The sequence below is a fragment of the Oryx dammah genome, unplaced genomic scaffold, assembly GCF_014754425.2.
Source record: "Oryx dammah isolate SB20612 unplaced genomic scaffold, SCBI_Odam_1.1 HiC_scaffold_20, whole genome shotgun sequence".
In the NCBI taxonomy this organism is placed as follows: Eukaryota; Metazoa; Chordata; class Mammalia; order Artiodactyla; family Bovidae; genus Oryx; species Oryx dammah.
The window spans coordinates 43304268-43326809 of record NW_024070204.1 but is presented as its reverse complement, the minus strand read 5'-3'; the positions used below and the strand labels follow the sequence as shown (position 1 = coordinate 43326809).

At 37.6% G+C, this 22542-nt stretch overlaps 1 non-coding gene across 1 annotated transcript; it reads left to right on the top strand.

Moving 5' to 3' along the window:
* The first annotated feature begins 14192 nt into the window (after positions 1-14192).
* TRNAS-GGA lies at positions 14193-14264 on the top strand. The gene has a single exon. It is a non-coding gene; the product is annotated as a tRNA-Ser (tRNA).
* Positions 14265-22542: the final 8278 nt, after the last annotated feature.

The window sequence follows — 22542 nt, the reverse complement described above, 5'->3', positions numbered from 1 at the left end:
AATAAGTTTGTAGAGACATAGCGTGGCGTTGAAAGGTTTCTAGACTGTGTTTCCAGCTAGTCCAGCTCACGTTATGGTAGGGGAATAAGGCCTATTGGTTACAAAGACTTGTCTCCCACCCACAACATCTGAATGGAAGGGCCACATACCTGAAGATCTCTGGTTCCTATCTTAACGTTACCATTGTGGTCGCCACTTAACAGAGTCCTCCGTTATCTGAAACAACCTGTTATGTGCCTTGCTAATGCCTGCTGAGAAAAGCTGCTGTCTCAGCTCACCTTAACGAACCCTGTGGATATGACTATGGAGAAGAGATGTTTATCTAGTCAGTACTGGATAATGCAGGAAGAGAGACATGACCTTATGTGCCCTTCAGACAGTAGTTATTTTTTGTTTGTTTGTTTGTTTTGCTTTGTTTTTCCCCTCTTAATCCATCTCATCTTAGTTTTCCACCAAGTCATTTATTCTGAGCTTTCTCTCCTAGAAGTCCTGAATTTCTTTCCTTGTCTTTGTCTAAACCCTATCTCCTATGATCTTCTTCATGGCCTTGAGTTAAAGCCCTTTATAAATGCAGTACATCCAATTGTACATCTCTGGTCCAGGGCCCTCGCTTCACACCTCATTGGGACCTTGACCTCTTGGATTCAAAACTCATTTCTCTCCCATCCTTCCTCATCTCAATAAATGTATCACCAAATATTCTGTTGTGAAAACAAACAAAAATTTAAAGAGGGAAAGGAAATACCTGCTTAATTCTTAATTCTTTGAATTTCCTCACCCTTACCAGGCAGAGGCAATCCATCAACAAATGCTGAAGGGCCTGCTTACCTCTAAGGTGGATCTTCAATGTGTCTATTTTCCTCTAACTCCATTACCACTACTCTAGTTGAAATACCAACTCTCATCTGTGTTTTTACAACAGCCTCCTAACTGGCTTCCCAGGATTCACTCTTGCCCCTCTACAATTCATTTTTCAATTATCTTTTCAAAATATAAATCTAAAAACCTTTTGGATATCATTTTGCTACCACCAATCTATTTGGCTCCCTCAGTGAGATTTTTACCTCTAGGTTTTCCACCATTATAAAGCCAGATTTGACCTACCCAATATGGTACTTGGTAGCAATCAAGTTTCTTTAGTTTTCTCTGATTATTTTATAGGCTAAAGTCACAATTGTAGATCCTAATAATAGTAATAATAAGGCATTGAACTCTTACTATGTGCTAGGGATAGTTGTAAGTACTTTTCATGCATGAACTCACTTTATCAAAGAGTTGTATTATTTTTTCTGCTTTGAGGAAACTAGGTCATAGAGAAGATAAATAATAAGCTTTGAGGTCAGAAAATGGGTAAATGATTTGTGATGAATATATATGATAATTTCATACCACACAAAATAGATTATTAATTAATACAGAATAAAATTGCAATAGAAGTAAGGGTAATTCAAAGATTTATTTGAATTTATTTTATTATTATATAAAATAAAATATATTTTATATATAACATATTACTGTCATATATATATATATTATTGAATTTATTTTATTATTCAAAGAACTTTCTGTTCATAGTCATTCTTCAGGTGTTCCCCAAAGAAAAACTATTAAAAAGAAAAAAAATTAGTCAGATGAAAGATGTTGCACCAACATCTTTCTATTTAGTTCACAAAACATTTTTTACTTTCTTATCTAAGAATTCTTAAAATACCTCAAGATTATTATTCAGTTTAGTTTTGAAGTCTTTCACCAGAACTTGCAAATCTTCCACCTGAACTTACTATTTTTAAAAATATATATATATTTTATCATACTTAGTGAAAGTGAAGTTGCTCTGTCATGTCTGACTCTTCACGACCCCATGGACTGCAGCCTACCAGGCTCCTCCATCCATGGGATTTTCCAGGCAATAGTACTGGAGTGGGTTGCTGTCTTAACTATCGAAATAATGAAAAATGAATTAAAAATGGAAATAATCATTTGAAACCAGGATAGATGTGTATAAAAGTAGGTGGAATAGCTTTGAAATTTCCCCCTGGCAAAATTGAAATTGGGGACCTTTGAGGCAAACAACTTCTAGGTTCAGCTAGGATATAAAGGGAAATAGATGACTATTATAAGACCAAGAGAAGAGAGTAATTTTCACGATTCTTTGACACTCTAGAGGAAGAAATGCAACTCAGTCTTGTGGCATGAGTCAGGCTCTGCCAGCTCAGACACCTGTGACTCCTGCCTTATAGCCATTCCCAGCAAATTAGAAGGGTCATAGTGATGATACCCATGGAGAAAAAATTTATACACACAAATATAAGAGAAAGTTTAAATTGTTGGGAAAATAAGATAATATACAATGCTTTATTAAATAAAGCTCACTCGGTGTCTGTAAAATATGATCAATTTAGACCAAATAGCATTAGTCAGCATTAGGCTGGTTTCATGTCATTTATGGCTTACTCCTTGGAAGGAAAGTTATGACCAACCTAGATAGCATATTCAAAAGCAGAGACATTACTTTGCCAACAAAAGTCTGTCTAGTCAAGGCTACGGTTTTTTCCAGTGGTCATGTAATGATGTGAGAAGTGGACTGTGAAGAAGGCTGAGCGCCAAAAAATTGATGCTTTTGAACTGTGGTGTTGGAGAAGACTCTTGAGAGTCCCTTGGACTGCAAGGAGATCCAGCCAGTCCATCCTAAAGGAGACCAGTCCTGGGTGTTCATTGGAAGGATTGATGCTGAGGCTGAAACTCCAATACTTTGGCCACCTGATACGAAGAACTGACTCATTTGAAAGGACCCTGATTGAAAGGGAAAGATTGAAGGCAGGAGGAGAAGGGGATGACAGAGGATGAGATAGCTGGATGGCATCACCGACTTGATGGACATGAGTGTGAGTGAACTCTGGGAGTTGGTGATGGACAGGAAGGCCTGGCATGCTGCAGTTCATGGGGTTGCAAAGAGTCGGACACGACTGAGCGACTGAACTGAACTGATGGCTTCCCTGGTGGTTCAGATGGTAAGGAGTCTGCCTGCAATTCAGGAGACCTGGGTTCAGTCTCTGGATAGGGAAGATCCCCTGGAGAAGAGAATGGCTACCCACTCTAGTATTCTTGCCTGCAGAATGCCATGGATGGAGGAGCCTGGCAGGCTACAGTCCATGGCATCACAAAGAGTCAGACATAACTGAGTGACTAAGATACACACATGTCATTTATAACCAGTATTTCAAGGTGAGCTAAAGTCCAAAGAGGTGTTTTCTTTGAAGTTCTTTTTTTATCCTTTTTTTTTTCAATTGCATTGAATAAGATTTGAAGGATTTTTCTTATACATATCTATGCTTCATGACTTCCTATGATCATGAATCCTAACTATATTGGAATGTTCACAAAAATATGATCCATGATTTCTCAATGAGAACAGTTTCTAAAAGTTAACCACCAATTTAAAAGGCCCCCTGAGCAGATTTGTGATGATCATTAACATTTTTACTTATTAATATTTTAAATATGAAGTTCCTTTGGTCATGCCACATTCCTAAACTGGGTTTCCAAATGTTCATCCATGTTCCCAGGAGTTAATGGAAAATATTAGTGGAGAGAAGGAAAATTCAGGCACACACTGAACTTCCATTTGTGAGAGCAAGTTAGGTCCCCAGAATCCAATCCTTTTTGAAAGGAGATCAAAGCCACACAACTCAACACGTGTTTGTGATATCTAATTTATATCAGGACTGGATGAATCCAGATGCTCATTGGGTCCAACATCTTGAACTATTTCCCAAATGTTAGAGACTTAATAAAATCTAAACTCCACCTGGCACCTTTAGGTTAATTTTAAAGCAATCATTATTCCCCAGGAAACTGAAAACATGTGTTTCTGATTTGTTCACACTTAAGTCATCAAAATATTATTTTGCAAAGTGATTTGATATCCAAGAAATCTGTTAGATGCTTTTTTCCTGGAAAGTAAGAAATTTGGTTTTGTCTAAGGAATTTGGCTAATTCTTCTGTTCCGATATGCTTCTGGGGTCATCATGAGGCAGATAGATGCTTAAAATGACACCTAACCAGTAGCCTGGCTCGTGGCAGGCTGTGTAGCCTTCTGTGTCAAACTACCACCACCACTGCTACCACACACACACACACACACACACTCACACTCACACTCACACCGCAGACTCCTCAAACCAAGAAACCCAAATACTCCATCTTCCTCAGTATGCAGTGTCATCCGTAAGGGAAGATCTCCTAGTGCTAGTAGAGAGACATGAGCTTAGCTACAGTCTGCATTTATCCACTTAGTAGCTCTGAACTTTTTGAGAAGACTCTTAACCTCTTGGGCCTTGTCTACCTCATCTGCAAAATTCTGGTGAGAAATACTATCACTTAATGCAGGAATTAGGCTAAAGACTTTCCCAGCAACTTTTTTTCCTAGAAAACATTTATTAAAAAACTCAGAGTGCTCTAAAGCAGAATTCCAGATGTGGTAGGATGCAACAGAAGTGGCAGTGGATATGCCTGTTTTTAATTAAAACAAGACTATCAAAACAGAGAAAAACTTATTCTTAAGAACTTCCAGTAAATCAACCAGAAAACTGACAGAGCATTTACAATACAGATTCCAAGGGATTCTGAGTCCTAAAATATTATTGGATAATAGTCTCCCTAACCTTGGGTCCATCCTTTCCTTGATCCTTCTGTAGTCTATTTTCCAGACAGCAACCTATAAAAAAAAAAAAAAGAGAAGAAATCACATTATGTTACTCCCATATGTAAACATCTCAATGGCTTCTTATTATACCCAGAAAAAGTTGATGTTTTAACCACCTCCTAGAGGAAGATCCTACTAGACCTGGGTCCTGGCCACCTGCCCAACCTCTTCTCATGCCACTGTGCCCTTTGCACTTGATACATGAGCTTCCTGGTCCCAAACACACTTAGGGTCTTTGTTTTTGCTTCTCCCTTTGCCTGCAGTACGCTCCTTTAGCTAGCCATGATCCCATCACTAACTCCTTCCCTTCATTCAATTCTGTGCTCAAATTATACCTACCCCAGCGGGGAACTCCCTAACTTCCACATGTTAGAGACCATCTCAAAGTACTACCTATTTGCTTATTCTATTTTTACTTTTCTTCAAACATTTCTGACCCTTTCCATGATTTTCCATCTCTTTGATAGTTTATAGTATGTTTGTCTTTTATCCAAAATACCACAATAAATGCCAGATGGTTACAAAATATTTGTTGAATAAATAAATAAGAAGGTTCACTTTAAAAATCCATGTTAACAAATTACTTCTAGTAAATTCTACCAGTTTATACATCCTTCCTCTTCTATTTGTCATGAAGTTATGATACCAAATGCCATGATCTTAATTTTCTGAATGTTGAGTTTTAAGCCAGTTTTTTCACTCTCCTGTTTCACTTTTTCATAGAAGGGGAAAAAAGTGGAAGCATTGACTGGAAATAGTGACAGATTTTCTTTTCTTGGGCTCCAAAATCACTGCAGATGGTGACTGCAGCCATGAAATTTAAAAAATGCTTGCTTCTTGGAAGGAAAATTATGACAACCCTAGACAGCATATTAAAAGCAGAGACATCACTTTGGGGACAAATGTCCATATAGTCAAAGCTATGGTTTTTCCAGTAGTCAGTACAGATCTGAGAGTTAGACCATAAAGAAGGCTGAGCACTGAAGAATTGTTCCTTTTGAATTGTGGTGGTAGGCAAGACTCTTGAAAGTTCCTTGGACGCAAGGAGATCAAAGCAGCCAATCCTAAAGGAAATCAACCCTGAACATTCGTTGGAAGGACTGCTGCTGAAGCTGAAGCTCCAGTCCATTGACCACCTGATGGGAAGTGCTGACTCAGAGGAAAAGACCTCTGTGTTGGGAAAGATTGAGAGCAGGAGAAGAAGAGGGCGACAGAGGATGAAATTGTTGGATAGCATCACCAACTCAATGGACATGGGTTTGTGCAAAATCTGGGAGATACTGAACAACAGGGAAGTCTGGCATACTGCATCCATAGGGTCACAAAGAATTGGACATGGCTTAGCAACCGAACAACAACAACAACATACATCCTTCATTGGCACAGATAATAAACATTTTTACTGTACTCTCAGCAATACTGGGTTATTAATATGTGTATAATATGACAAGAAGATTTTTATATAATTTTTGATAAAAAGCAAATGTTCATATTTGCCTAAATGAGTATCTTTTGGACACGACTTGTTCTTCTTTTATAAGACCTATTCTCATGTCATCAGCCCGTGTTTTCATAGGGGCGTACATCTAAGAATTAATTTGTAGTAACTTTTTTACAAAAGAAATTGTGATTACATATTTGACTATTTAACTGTCACATATATTGCATTATTTTTCTTTTTTGTGGATACACAAATATGCTATTTTAAAATTTATTTGTTGACATTTAGCAATTTCATTCTTGTGACTCTTCCTTTTTAGTAGATGAATGTTCTTCTTGTTCTTTATAGCTTCATTCAAAGGCAAATATTTTAAAGCAACATATTTTTTTCTAGTTTGATTTTGCAGCAGAATAATAATAGATACTTCTGAGTACCCAAAATGACAATGGTAGACAGTTATGAAGTGACTTAAGAGTAAATTTTTCTAATGTAATGGGTTTTTCTCAAAGGCTATTTTAACAAAGAAAAGTGTATTTTTCGAGCCTGGCAATATATTCTACTCCAGAGATTCTGAAAATGTTTCTGCCTTTCTAGCTCAATCATCTTTAGATTACAGGAGGGTATTTTGACATTCTTAAAGTTATACTTAATGTTTACATTCATTCACCTTCTTTTACAAAGGATTAACAACTCAGTGTAGGATCTATTTAGTTTATATTTTATACAAGTATTACAGCTTCAGATAGTACATTTATGTTAATATTAATTCCTCTTATTTTTCTTAAATTTAGTGTGGTAATTTTCCAATATCTTTTACATTCTAAGTTTTCCTTTTTCTATGTGTTTAGTCATTTATGCAGTGAACATTTATGGAAAAATCTGCCACACTCAAAGCACTGTGCCAGGCCCTCTGTGTGTGTGTATAGTCGCTCAGTCACGTACGACTCTTTTGTGACCCCATGGACTGTGGCCCACCAGGTTCCTCTGTCTATGGGATTTTTCAGGCAAGAATACTGGAGTGGGATGCCATTTCCTTCCTAGGGGATCCTGACCCAGGGATCGAAGTTGTATCTCCTGTGTTGCAAGCAGAGTCTTTACCCACTGAGGCATCAGGGAAGCCCTGCTGGGCACACTAGAGGATTCAAAAAGGAACTGGATGTTGCTTTTATCCACACAAAGTTTACACTAGGTATTATTTCTTTTCATCCTGACAAGATTATGAGATAGGTACCATTATTATCTCCATTCCACAGATGAGAAAATGAAAGCACAGAAAGATTAAGCAATTTTCCCAAGTTTCCTCAGCTACTAAGTGGTGGAGCTAGAATTCACATCCAGGGAAGCTGGCTTCAAAGACCACATCTTTCATAATTATACTAAAACTGCCTCAATGGTGGTGGATAATAAGTGAAGAAAGCATAAAAAACTGGGAGAATAAGAAATTCATTCAAAAGTACTATTTAGGAAAGTTTAAAGGGGAGGAAGAGATTAAAGCATAGATACCAGTTCAAAGGCTTTTCAAATAGTAGGGGGAAAAGGTCATAAAGACCTCAACTTAGATCATGGCCAAAGAAAGAACTGAGAGCAGCTTAGAAACTGTTTAAAGAGTGAAATTGATGTTAGCAAACTGTTGGATGTGGGAGCATGGGAAAGGATAGAGTCAATAATGACAATAAGTTTTTTTAAGTGATAGAAGAAGATGAATTTTCTTTACCAAAAAGAAGAACCCAGATGGAAGTGAAGGAAGAATTATGCTTTGTGGAAGCTTGATGTCCATCTCAACTGAAAATATCACAAGTCATTTGAAAATGTAGGACGAGGACTATGGATATCACAAGATGGGGGATATAAAGGTTTGGGAGTACTCTTCAAAGCCTTGAAAGCTCAAGCCTTGAGTTGAATGCTCTTGCCAATGGATAAAATATAAAAGGAAAAACAAAATCATCAAAGAAGCACGTGGACTTGTGCATTTAAAGGAAGGTTAAATGAGTTAAAGAGGCTCATTTGAAAGGTACTGAAAAAACTGTCAAGAAAACCAAGGGAAGAGATGAAAGATCAGCAGGGATGCTTGAAACGCAGTAAAAAGCTCGCACAGTGCTAAGGAATTGTCATTTTATTTAACGACTACATTGAGCTTTTAGCAAGTGTTTATGGAACAGTTCTAGCAGAATAATGCAGATAAAAGGTATATGGTGAAGGATAGAGGGCAGTGTGGTAGTTAAAGGAAGTAGCAATGCAGAAGGCAACCTAGACTCAAGGAGGGAACATGAGAGAATAATAAATGGAGAGAGTGTCAAGGTCATGATGTGGCTTTAATAATGGAGAGCTTGAAAAACTATAGGATGGGGAGAGGAAAAATGGAAAAGAATGGTCTGAATATGGGGATAATAATCACCTCTAATGAGCACTTGGCTTTCATAGGTGGCACAGTGGTAAAGAATCTGCCTGCCAAAGCAGAAGACACAAGAGATGCAAGTTCAATCCCTTCTCTGGGTTGGGAAGATCCCCTGGATTAGGAAATGGCAACCTGCTCCAGTGTTCTTACCTAAAAAACCCCATGGTCAGAAGACCCTGGCAGACTACAGTTGATAGAGTCGCAAAGAGTTGGACACAACTTATTGACTGAGAACACACAATGAGCACTTACTATGTCCCAGATATTACTGTGATATGCCTGGATTTTCCCTTTTCCATGACAACATTAATAGGTTCCATTAAGCATAAGAGAAAACAGAGGCACCATGAATTTTTAGGTAAGTTGGCCAGAGTCACATGAACAGTAAGGCACAGGGTTACAGTGACTCCATAGCCAGAGCTCCTGCCTGCCGTGAATCCTTCTCCTTAGGGCTGGTGGGAAATCCAGGCAAGAACCAGGAGAGGTGCCCTGGAAGAAAGGTCACCAAAATATTAACATTGAGTGCTCCTAGGTAATAGCGTATAGACACATAGGGGAGAAAGAAGGCAGCCTTTCAATACTGATGTTATTTTTATTTTACACAATGAACAGAGTTATAAACAACATCAAGAGTAAAAGTGACAACCTGAATTTAAATGATGGGATTTTTGTTTTAGTTCAAACTCTATCCTATCAACTATATAAATAAATTAATTATGAAAGTAACGTAGCAAAAAATTTAAACAATAATACTGACATAGACTGAAAAAATGTAAAATGTTTTGGCACCTCCAGTTTGACTTCTAAAAAGTAATTTCTGGAAATAATTTTTATGTGGTCTATAGAAATGCATTATAAGTGATATATGTGAATATTTGTGCATATCTCCACACACTGATTTTAAAAAGTAAACAAAACTACAAATATTTTGAACAGTGATATTTTTGACATCACTACTTACTTTTCTGAGTAGCTTCATCCTAGTTTCTGTATGACAATAATATATTTAATGAATGCCTTACTACTGTACCTTTACTTCTTGATAATTTTTTACATATTACCTTTGCAAACCATGACAATGAACTCTTCACAAACTTTTCTTGTTATTATAAACCATGACAATGAAATCAATGCTATGTATTTTTGTGTGAAAATCCTAGACAAATAATTACATTTTAAATTTGTATGAAAGTGAAAATTGCTCAGTCGTGTTCTACTCTTTGTGATCCCGTGGACTATAGAGTCCATGGAATTCTCCAGGCCAGAATACTGAAGTGGGTAGCCTTTTCCCTTCTCCAGGGGATCTTCCCAACCCAGGGATCGAACCCAGGTCTCCAGCATTGCAGGCGGATTCTTTACCAGCTAAGCCACAAGGGAAGCCCAAGAATACTGGATTGGGTAACCTATCACTTCTTCAGTGAATCTCCTCACCCAGGAATCGAACTGGGGTATCCTGCATTGAAGGCAGATTCTTTACCAACTGATCTATCAGGGAAATTGGTAACAGTTCAGTTCAGTTCAGTCGCTCTGTCCTGTCCGACTCTTTGCCACCCCATGAATCACAGCATGCCAGGGCTCCCTGTCCATCACCAACTCCCCGAGTTCACTCAGACTCGCGTCCATCGAGTCAGTGATGCCATCCAATTTGTATAGAGAGTACCAAATTCCTATTCACAGAGGTTGTTCCGTTTTCACCATGAAACAGCCTGTTGAACCATTCCTTATTGAATTTGTGTTGCCAAATTTTTTAAGTTTTGATGATCTGCTTTGCATAAACTTGCATCATTTTACTTTGTGCTTATATTTGTTGTTGTTCTTCAGTCTCTCAGTCATGTCCCACTCTTTGTGACCACATGGACTGCAGCATCTCATCCTCTGTCTTCCCCTTCTCCTCATGCCTTCAACTTTCCCAGCATCAAGGATTTTTCCAATGAGTCGACTCTTCACATCAGGTGGCCAAAGTATTGGAGTTTCAACTTCAGCATCAGTCCTTCCAATGAATATTCAGGATTGATTTCCTTTAGAATTGACTGGTTTGATCTCCTTGCAGTCCGAGGGACTCTCAAGAGTCTTCTCCAGTACCACAATTCAAAAGTATCAGTTCTGTAGTGCTCAGTATTTTTTATGGTCCAACTCTCACATTCATACATGACTACTGGAAAAACCATAGCTTTAACTAGATGGACCTTTGTTGGCAAAGTAATGTCTGCTTTTTAATACACCTTCTAGGTTGGTCATAGCTATTCTTCCAAGGAGCAAGCACCTTTTAATTTCATGGGTGCAGTGACCATCTGATTTTGGATCCCAAGAAAATAAAATCTATCACTGTTTCCATTGTTTCCCCATCTATTTGTCATAAAGTCATGGGACCGGATGCCATGATCTTTGTTTTCTGAATGTTGAGCTTTAAGCCAACTTTTTCACTCTCCTCTTTCACTTTCATCAAAAGGCTCTTCAGTTCCTGTTTGCTTTCTGCCATAAAAGTGATGCCATCTGCATATTTGAGGTTATTCTCCCGGCAATCTTGTTTCCAGCTTGTGCTTCATCCAGCCCAGCATTTCACGTGATGTGCTCTGCATATAAGTTAAATAAGCAAGGTGACAATATACAGCCTTGACATATTCCTTTCTCAATTTGGAACCAGTCTGTTGTTCCATGTTTAGTTCTAACTGTTGCTCCTTGACCTGCAAACAGATTTCTCAGGAGGCAGGTAAGGTGGTCTGGTATTCCCATCTCTTGAAGATTTTTCCACTTTGTTGTGATCCACATGGTCAAAGGCTTTAGTGTAGTCAATGAAGCAGAAGTAGATGTTTTTCTGGATTCCCTTGCTTTTTCTATGATAGTAATTCGATCTCTGGTTCCTCTGCCTTTTCTAAATCCAGCTTGTACATCAGGAAGTTCTCGGTTCACATACTCTTGAAGCCCAGCTTGGAGAATTTTGAGCATGACCTCGCCATGATGTGAGATGAGTGCAATCATTCGGTAGTTTCAACATTCATTGGCATTGCCCTTGTTTGGCATTGGAATGAATTTTTACCTTTTCCAGTCCTGTCACCACTGCTGAGTTTTCCAAATTTGCTGGCACACTGAGTGCACCACTTTAATCTTTTAGGATCTAAAATAGTTCAGCTAGAATTCTATCACCTCCACTAGCTTTGTTTGTAGTGATGCTTTCTAAGGCCCACTTGACTTAGCACTCCAGTATGTCTGGCTCTAGGTGAGTGATCACACCATCATGTACTTATATGGAATTTAAGGAAGAAATGATACAAATGAATTTATATAATAAAAAAGAAACACATCCACAGCTATAGAAAACAAACTTGTGGTTACCAAAGGGAAAGGATGGAAGGGATAATTTAGGAGTTTGAGATTAACAGATACACAATATTATGTATAAAATAGATAAATAACAAGGACCTACAGTATAGCATAGAGAACTCTACTCAATTTTTTGTAAGAACCTTAAGAGCTTGTCTGGTGGCTCAGACAGTAAAGAATCTACCTGCAATGCAGGAGACCTGGATTCTATCCCCAGTTTGGGAAGATCCCCTGGAGGAAGGCATGGTGACCCACTCCAGTATGTTTGCCTGGAGAATCCCCATGGAAAGAGGAGCCTGGTGGGCTACAGTTCATGCAGTTGCAAACAGTCAAACCTAATTGAGTGGCTGAGCAAAGCACATAAGGGAAAAGAATCTGAAAAAATATTGTATATATAACTGAGTCATTTTGCTGTACACCTGAAACTAACACAACATTGTAAATCAGCTATACTTCAATACAAATAAATAAATCTTTAAAAATACAGCACCTAGATAGCATATTCAAAAGCAGAGACATTACTTTGCTGACTAAGGTCCGCCTAGTCAAGGCTATGGTTTTTCCTGTGGTCATGTATGGATGTGAGAGTTGGACTGTGAAGAAGGCTGAGCACCGAAGAATTGATGCTTTTGAACTGTGGTGTTGGAGAAGACTCTTGAGAGTCCCTTGGACTGCAAGGAGATCCAACCAGTCCATTCTGAAGGAGATCAACCCTGGAATTTCTTTGGAGGGAATGATGTTAAAGCTGAAACTCCAGTACTTTGGCCACCTCATGTGAAGAGTTGACTCATTGGAAAAGACTCTGATGCTGGGAGGGATTGGGGGCAGGAGGAGAAGGGGACAACAGAGGATGAGATGGCTGGATGGCATCACAAACTTGATGGACGTGAGTCTGAGTGAACTCCAGGAGTTGGTGATGGACAGGGAGGCCTGGCGTGCTGCGATTCATGGGGTCGTGAAGAGTCGGACACGACTGAGCGACTGAACTGAACTGAACTGATATGAATAGTTGAACATTTTTCATTCCTTTCCAGGAGCTATTGGGCTTCTCAGGTGGCGCTAGAGGTAAAAAACCCACCTGCCAATGCAGGAGACATAAGAAATGCAGGTTCAGTCCCTGGGCTGGGAGAATCCCATGGAGGAGGAAATAGCAAACCACTCCAGTATTCTTGCCTGGAGAATTCTCATGGACAGGGAAGCCTGGGAGGCTACAGTCCATAGGGTTGCAGAGTCAGACATGACTGAAGTGACTGTGCACACAGAGGAGCTATTTAATTTTATTTTTAATTTTAGCACCAAAGATATAAATATACTGAACAAAAAAAGAGAGAAGGAGAATAATTTTTATGAGTTAAAAGAAATCTGATATAAAAGAGTGGCAGAAGAAATGACAGAAGATGTCAATGAACACAAACATATTGAGGTAGAAATAGAGGGACTAGCTTCAGCAAAGAAAAGCATTTATTTTTCTGAGATGAGAGGAAGGCGTGAGAAAGCTGGACAAAATAAAACGGTGGTTGTGAAGTGACAAAGTACAAAAATTGAGTTAAGTTTAGAAAGGGGATTTTCTTTTTTCCTGACTCTTAACTTTCATGGCAAACATTCTCATACAACTTTAAAACTATTTTATAGAGTTAAATTCTTCTTATCCATTTCCTTTCCATTCCCTTAAAGACTGGGCCATATATCTGAGTTCAATCTTTGTGTATCTGAAAAATAAAGATAGCTCTTCTCTGTTAATTAAATTTTAGACACTGAAGGGTATGAATGCCTATGTGAACATGTATTTGGAATGGAATGGAAATTTCTGCTTAAACATTAGCCCTTTTAATTAATTTTCTTTTTTCCCAGATCTTGCAAAAGCCTGTGGGGCATGTAGTCAATGGACTGTTCTGAGAAAGATTGCGCTGTCACGTCTGTTTTGTAATTTGATAATCTTTATTCCCACATGAAGAGTAATAATGTTTCTATCAACGTATCATATCCTTAACTCAAGAAACATGGGTACAGTATAGTTTACATCTATTTTTGTACTGCAGATTCCAGACTCACCATGCTCCATCCACTCTGCAGGTCGCTGGGAATTCAGCAGGGAATGAGTCACAGACGACTCTATTGTGCTGTGTCCTCTGCTTAGGTGCAGTCATGTCTGACTCTGCGACCCCGTGGACTGTAGCCCACCAGGCTCCTCTGTCCATGGGGATTCTCCAGGCAAGAATGCTGGAGTGGGTTGCCATGCCTTCCTCCAGGGGATCTTTCCAAATCAGGGATTGAATCCGGGTCTCCCATATTGCAGGAGGATTCTTTCTTTCTTTCTTTCTTTTAGGGTTTCCCTGGTGGCTCAGAGGTTAAAGCGTCTGCCTGGAATGCGGGAGACCCAGGTTCAATCCCTGGGTCGGGAAGATCCCCTGGAGAAAGAAATGGCAACCCACTCCAGTACTCTTGCTTGGAGAATCCCATGGAGGGACGAGCCTGGTAAGCTACAGTCCATGGGGTCGCAAAGAGTCGGACATGACTGAGCAACTTCACTTTCACTATTTTTTTTTTAAATTGGGGGTTAATTACTTTAAAATATTGTATTGGTTTTGCCATACATTAACATGAATCTGCCACAGGTATACACGTGTTCCCCATCCTGAACCCCCCTCCCTCCTCCCTCCCCGTACCATCCCTCTGGGTCATCCCAGTGCACCAGCCCCAAGCATCCAGTATCATGCATCAAACCTGGACTGGCGATTCGTTTCATGTATGATATTATACATGTTTCAATGCCATTCTCCCAAATCATCCCACCCTCTCCCTCTCCCACAGAGTCCAAAAGACTGTTCTATACATCTGTGTCTCTTTTCCTGTCTTGCATACAGGGTTATCATTACCATCTTTCTAAATTCCAGACACATGCGTTCAGTTCAGTTCAGTTCAGTTGCTCAGTCGTGTCCGACTCTTCATGACCCCATGAACCGCAGCATGCCAGGCCTCCCTGTCCATCACCAACTCCTGGAGTTCACTCAGACTCATGTCCATCGAGTCAGTGATGCCATCCCGCCATCTCATCCTTGGTTGTCCCCTTCTCCTCCTGCCCCCAATCCCTCCCAGCATCAGAGTCTTTTCCAATGAGTCAACTCTTCGCATGAGGTGGCCAAAGTACTGGAGTTTCAGCTTTAGCATCATTCCTTCCAAAGAAATCCCAGGGCTGATCTTCAGAATGGACTGGTTGGATCTCCTTGCAGTCCAAGGGACTCTCGTATACTGTATTGGTGTTTTTCTTTCTGGCTTACTTCACTCTGTATAATAGGTTCCACCTCATTGGAACTGATTCAAATGTATTCTTTTTCATGGTTGAATAATACTCCATTGTGTATATGTACCACTGCTTTCTTATCCATTCATCTCCTGATGGACATCTAGGTTGCTTCCATGTCCTGGCTATTATAAACAGTGCTGCGATGAACATTGGGGTACATGTGTCTCTTTCAGTTCTGGTTTCCTCAGGGTGTATGCCCAGCAGTGGGATTGCTAGGTCCTAAGGCAGCTCTATTTCCAGTTTTTTAAGGAATCTCCACACTGTTCTCCATAGTGGCTGTACTAGTTTGCATTCCCACCAACAGTGTAAGAGGGTTCCCTTTTCTCCACACCATCTCAAGCACTTATTGCTTGTACACTTTTGGATCGCAGCCATTCTGACTGGCATGAAATAGTACCTCATTGTGGTTTTGATTTGCATTTCTCTGATAATGAGTGATGTTGAACATCTTTTCATGTGTTTGTAAGCCATCTGTATGTCTTCTTTGGAGAAATGTCTACATAGTTCTTTGGCCCATTTTTTGATTGGGTCGTTTATTTATCTGGAATTGAGCTACAGGAGTTGCTTGTATATTTTTGAGATTCGTTGTTTGTCAGTTGCTTCATTTGCTATTATTTTCTCCCATTCTGAAGGCTGTCTTTTCACCTTGCTTATAGTTTCCTTTGTTGTGCAGAAGCTTTTCAGTTTAATTAGGTCCCATTTGTTTATTTTTCCTTTTATTTCCAGTATTCTGGGAGGTGGGTCATAGAGGATCCTGCTGTGATTTATGTCGGAGAGTGTTTTGCCTATGTTCTCCTCTAGGACTTTTATAGTTTCTGGTCTTACGTTTAGATCTTTAATACATTTTGAGTTTATTTTGTGTATGGTGTTAGAAAGTGTTCTGGTTTCATTCTTTTACAAGTGGTTGACCAGTTTTCCCAGCACGACTTGTTAAAGAGATTGTCTTTTCTCCATTGTATATTCTTGCCTCCTTTGTCAAAGATAAGGTGTCCATAGGTGTGTGGATTTATCTCTGGGCTTTCTATTTTGTTCCATTGATCTATATTTCTGTCTTTGTGCCAGTACCATTACTGTCTTGATGACTGTGGCTTTGTGGTAGAGCCTGAAATCAGGCAAGTTGATTCCTCCAGTTCTGTTCTTTCTCAAGATTGCTTTGGCTATTCCAGGTTTTTTTGTATTTCTGTACAAATTGTGAAATTATTTGTTCTAGTTCTGTGAAAAATATCGTTGGTAGCTTGATAGGGATTGCATTGAATCAGTAGATTGCTTTGGGCAGTATACTCCTTTTCACTATATTGATTCTTCCAATCTGTGAACATGGTATATTTCTCCATCTATTTGTGTCCTTTTTGATTTCTTTCACTAGTGTTTTATAGTTTTCTATATATAGGTCTTTGGTTTCTTTAGGTAGATACATTCCTAAGTATTTTATTCTTTTTGTTGCAATGGTGAATGGAATTTTTTCCTTAATTTCTCTTTTTATTTTCTCATTATTAGTGTATAGGAATGCAAGGGATTTCTGTGTGTTGATTTTATGTCCTGACACTTTACTCTAATCATTGATTAGCTCTAGTAATTTTCTGGTGGAGTCTTTAGGGTTTTCTATGTATAGGATCATGTCATCTGCAAACAGTGAGAGTTTTACTTCTTCTTTTCCAATTTGGATTCCTTTTATTTCTTTTTCTGCTCTGATTCCTGTGGCCAAAACTTCCAAAACTATGTTGAATAGTAGTGGTGAAAGTGGGCACCCTTGTCTTTTCCTGACTTTAGGGGAAATGCTTTCAATTTTTCACCGTTGAGGATAATGTTTGCTGTGGATTTGTCATATATAGCTTTTATTATGTTGGGGTATGTTCCTTCTATTTCTGCTTTCTGGAGAGTTTTTATCATAAATGGATGTTGAATTTTGTCAAAGGCTTTCTCTGTGTCTATTGAGATAGTCATATGGGTTTTATTTTTCAACTTGTTAATATGGTGTATTACATTGATTGATTTGTGGATATTGAAGAATCCTTGCATCCCTGGGATAAAGCTCACTTGGTCATGGTGTATGATCTTTTTAATGTGTTGTTGGATTCTGATTGCTAGAATTTTGTTAAGGATTTTTGCATCTATGTTCATCAGTGATAGTGGCCTGTAGTTTTCTTTTTTGTGGCATCTTTGTCAGGTTTTGGTATTAGGGTGATGGTGACCTCATAGAATGAGTTTGGAAGTTTACCTTCCTCTGCAATTTTCTGGAAGAGTTTGAGTAGGATAGGTGTTAGCTCTTCTCTAAATTTTTGATAGAATTCAGCTGTGAAGCCATCTGGACCTGCGCTTTTGTTTGCTGGAAGATTTCTGATTACAGTTTCAATTTCCGTGCTTGTGATGGGTCTGTTAAGATTTTTATTCCTGGTTCAGTTTTGGAAAGTTGTACTTTTCTAAGAATTTGTCCATTTTTTCCACGTTGTCCATTTTATTGGCATATAATTGCTGATAGCAGTCTCTTATGATCAATCCTTTGTGTTTCTGTGTTGTCTGTTGTGATCTCTCCATTTTCATTTCTAATTTTATTGATTTGATTTTTCTCCGTTTGTTTCTTGATGAATCTGGCTAATAGTTTGTCAATTTTATTTATCCTTTCAAAGAACCAGCTTTTGGCTTTGATTTTTGCTATGGTCTCTTTTGTTTCTTTTACATTTATTTCTGCCCTAATTGCCCTAATTGTTCACCATCTGAGCCACCAGGGAAGCCTATGGACAAGTGAATGCTTACTTAATACTGTGAATTGTAAGATGAGATAAGAACACATAGAATGGGTAATTCTCCCAGTATTGGGAAAAGGGAAAGTTTCCGATAGAATTTGTAGTTGAACTACAGCTAAAGGATAATAAACCATTTGCTTTTTAAGCACTAAAAACCCCATTCTCTTCTAATGTAAATCACAGAGTGTGATACCTACAACAAACTTACTCTTGTACCAGGTACAAGATCTGAAGTTCATTACTGGTCACAAGATCTTTAAATTTTCTCTGAGATTCTTCAAAATACTGAAACTGAAAAGGGGGGTAGGGAATATATAGAAAATCTGTCCAATGTAAATGTTATATTCTTCCTATCTACATTGTGTTTCATCAGTAATTTGTATTAATCTCATCAGCTTCATTTCTGAAATTCTAAATTCAATGTCATGTAATATTACTGATGAATACAGATTGTGTTATTGTTTTTGTTTTTATTGTATAAGCTCATTTATCTTGTCACATAGTAGGTAACATTAGAAGATATAATCTATTTTCATGTTCCCTCCCCCAGCCATTCTTAAGATTTACTTTGAATCACAGACATCTCCTTGATAAAGGAATATATATTATCACTCCATGTTTGTAATAACTTGCAGAGTGTGCATTTGATCAAAGCCATTTTTTAAATACCAGGCCTCAAAGTCAAGTTTGAAAGGGAAAATTTTAGTGATAATACAACCATTACAAAAATGCACAGAAAACAGCAAATCTGGTTAATGAGGATGCAATGGAAGATAATGACCTTTATTTTTATTCAGAAATAGCTGATGGATACATCCTTGTGGAAAATACCAGAATAAGGGAGGGATGTCTACAGGCACCACACATTTTGTTTATGGTTTCTTTTGCTCTGCAAAAACTTAAAAGTTTGATTAGGTCCCATTTGTTTATTTTTGCTTTTATTTCTATTGTCTCGGGTGATTGACCTAAGAAAATGTTGCTGTGATTTACATCACACAGAATTATCAGGATCCATGTAGGGTGATGAATTACTATTATGGCACAGTTCTTAGTCTACCCTGTGCTCTGTTGATTTGTGCACTTGTCTTTTAATCACCTCGAGGGCAGTGTTTATGTCTCATGCATTATTGCAGTCTTTTTAGTGCCTATCTTAGTGGCTTGCATGAATTAGATATGGAATAAAAAGTCACTGATTTGAAATGAGGTGACTAAAATATTTACATGGGGTCCACAATGTCCCTATCTTTCTACCAAATTTTTCAATGTAACTAATATTCCCGTGATAAAACTCTGTTGTTATATCTAGTTGAAGGAATCATTAGAAACCAAAAATAAAGAGAAGAATCTTTTAGTAATTCAGTAACTGAAACAACTCAGAATGAAACCTTTAGAAAAAATACAGTTCTAAATTTTTCTGAACTGAAAAGAAGAAAAGTGCTGACTTTTTAAGCACTCTCTATCTTGGCAAATCCTTGTTCTTCGAAGACTTCATTAAGTTTGCAGAATGGGAATTGGGCAGAAGAGGTTTTGCCACAGAACCACAGCCTGCAAGGGTTTCTTCACCATTAGCAGGGGATCTGCTGGCGCTGCTTTGCTCTAGTGTCCAAATCTCCAATGACTTGACTCCTGTTTGTGTAATTCTTTTTCCTCTGAGTCACTGAACTTTGTCCAGTTGCCATAAGTAGGAAGTTTGTACACTGATACTTCTGATCTATGGAGGAAAAAAAAAAGGGGGGGTTCTCACTTTGAGATAATCCAAACATGTCATACGGCTAGCACAGATCAAAGAGTGGGTTGAGTGCCCATGTTAATGCAAACTTTGGCTCCCAGCACATTGCACTGATAATAGTTTGGAAGCAGCTGTTCTCACTTTTCAGATTGGAGAATCTCTCAACTCACAGAAACGGGTTTCCACCTATTTTACTCAGGCCAATGACACTGGCATTCCCTTAATTTCTAAACCCTACTTATTAGAGGGAATGAAATAGCAAGAACAGATTTTAAACCTTACTTTCTGATGCATCCATAACCTACATCATTAAATGGGAACAGTGAGGTTAGCCTATGCTTCCTAGAGTCAATGGATTCACATACTATTAGAATTCATGGAGGTACAAGATGATCTAGTTATCTTAGTCCAGTCTCACAAACTTCCATTTAAAGTCTATAGTATTAAGAAGCTCTCAAAGATCATACAAATAATGTATCCTGAATCCCAGTACAGTATTCTTTGTAGTATAATATACTATCTCCTTATTTCAAGAATTCAGAAATAGTTTGATTAAATTACATTCTCAAAATATAATTCCATATAGTAAAAATTATTAATAAAATAGTCCTCAATATTAGGGGCAAACATAATGATAAATATATGATTTTTACTCAATGAACTTAATTTTACTATAACATTATATCTCAGATTAAACCTGTTTCTGATATACTAATACCATATTTCATTGAAACTGATGCTATAAATGCAAAGATACACTGTTGCTTTACTTATCACTAAGGAAAATCTGCTTATTAAACTATGCCTCTCAATTTCAGAGACGTTTATTTTTTTTAATAATTTATTTTTTATTGAAGGATAAATGCTTTACAGAATTTTGCTGTTTTCTGTCAGAGGTTTTAATGTTAAAAAGAAGTTTATCTTAAAATCAATTTATTGTATTTTATATGTATATATGTATGTATGTATATATGTATTTTATATGTATATATAAATTCATAAACTATTCTATCTTTGAAATAGAACCATTGGTAAATGAATAGTCAATGAAAATTTTAAAAAGAGGTAGAGTTTTGAGCATATTTGTAATATGTACATATTAACTATTGCTTTACTATTCAGGACTGAAAGAATCTGAGCATATTTGTAATATGTACATATTAATTTTATTGCTTTACTATTCAGGACTGAAAGAATGTAATTCTTAGGGTCATAAAATTAGTTTTAAAGTTCTGCATTTGAATATGTGCTTAACTAGTCACTCATATCAGAAAATGCACAAGGCAGAGATTTAAAAAGCAGAGATTTAGAACCATCTGGTAATAGGAAAAAACAAAATGAAAGCCATCTTTGTCAACATTTTGGTCAAAGTATTTACAGAATAATAACATAGAAGAAAAAGCACAAATTAGAACCTATGGGCTATATAGCCAACACTGTCCTTAGAGGAAATTCATGATCTTAAAACTATAAGAGAAAAAAAAATGAAAATAACAATTAAGTATTCAATAAATAGCAAGAAAAGACAAAAACTACTGAGAGAATTAACAGAAATAAAATGAAGATCAATTAATATGTGAAAAAAGGAACCCAAAAGCCAGTTGTTGGCATGAAAATAGAATGTAATAGATAAACGAATAGCTACCTTATACAAGAAACATATGAGGAAACCATAAAGCTGAAAGTGTTGACTGGGAAGATAGCAAGTTAAAAACTAGATGTATAAAAAACAAACTAAAATTGAAAGCAAACAAACTAATTGACAGAAGTAAAATAAGAATATACTGAAAATATAAATTTTATTCTATGCAAGAGGAATGATTTTCTATGAAAATATAAATGAAAAAGTAACAACAAATTAAATAAATCAATACAGAAGAAAACCACAGTCATGCTCACATCACCAAAAACGTGTGCCTCAATTTCACACATCAATGCTTTCAAACTTACAAACAACATGTCAGTGACCTGAACAGTTTTAGATCACACATAGAAAGGGAAAATTTCAAGTCTTCCAAAGTCTTTCAAGTCTGCTTAAACCTGAGTACAACAAAGAAAAACTAGAACATTGGTAAATTCTATTCATGGATATTGTTGCTAAAATCCTAAATATAATATTGGATGTATAAAAATAGTGAAAGATAACAAAGGTGTGCCCCATCCCAGGAGCACAAAGGCAGTTTGACCATAGAAATTCTGTTAATAAGTCAAAGGCAAAAAAGAAAATGATCATCCTAGCAATAGATGATCTTTGCTTGTTACTCTTCCATATCTAGTTAGGTTCGGGGTTGGAGAATCTGGGAAGAGAATAGGAGGAAATAGAGGAGTAGGGTAGTCATTGAACTTTCTCAAACATTGCAACTTCTCCCAAAGCATCCCTCTCTACCTTATAGTTCCTTTATTGTTGTTATTCATTTGCTGTCATATCTGACTCTTTGGGACCCCATGGAGTGCCGCATGCCAGGCTTCCCTGTCCTTCACTATCCTTGAGTCAAACTCACATCCATTGAGTCACTGATGCCATCCAACCATCTCATTCTCTGTCATCCCCTTCTCTTCTTGCCTTCAATCTTTCCCAACATTAAGGTCTTTTCCAATGAGTCAGTTCTTTGCATCAGGTAGCCAAAGTATTGAAGTTTCAGCTTCAGCACCGATCCTTCCAATGAATATTCAGGATTGATTTCCTTTAGGATTGACTGGTTTGATCTCCTTGCAGTCCAAGGGACTCTCAAGAGTCTTCTCCAACACCACTGTTCAAAAGCATGAATTTTTCAGTGCTCAAATGTCTTTATAGTCCAATGCTCACATCTGTACGTGACATCTGGAAAACCATAACTTTGACTATATGAACGTTTGTCAACAAAGTGATGCCTCTTCTTTTTAATATACTGTCTACCTTGTAG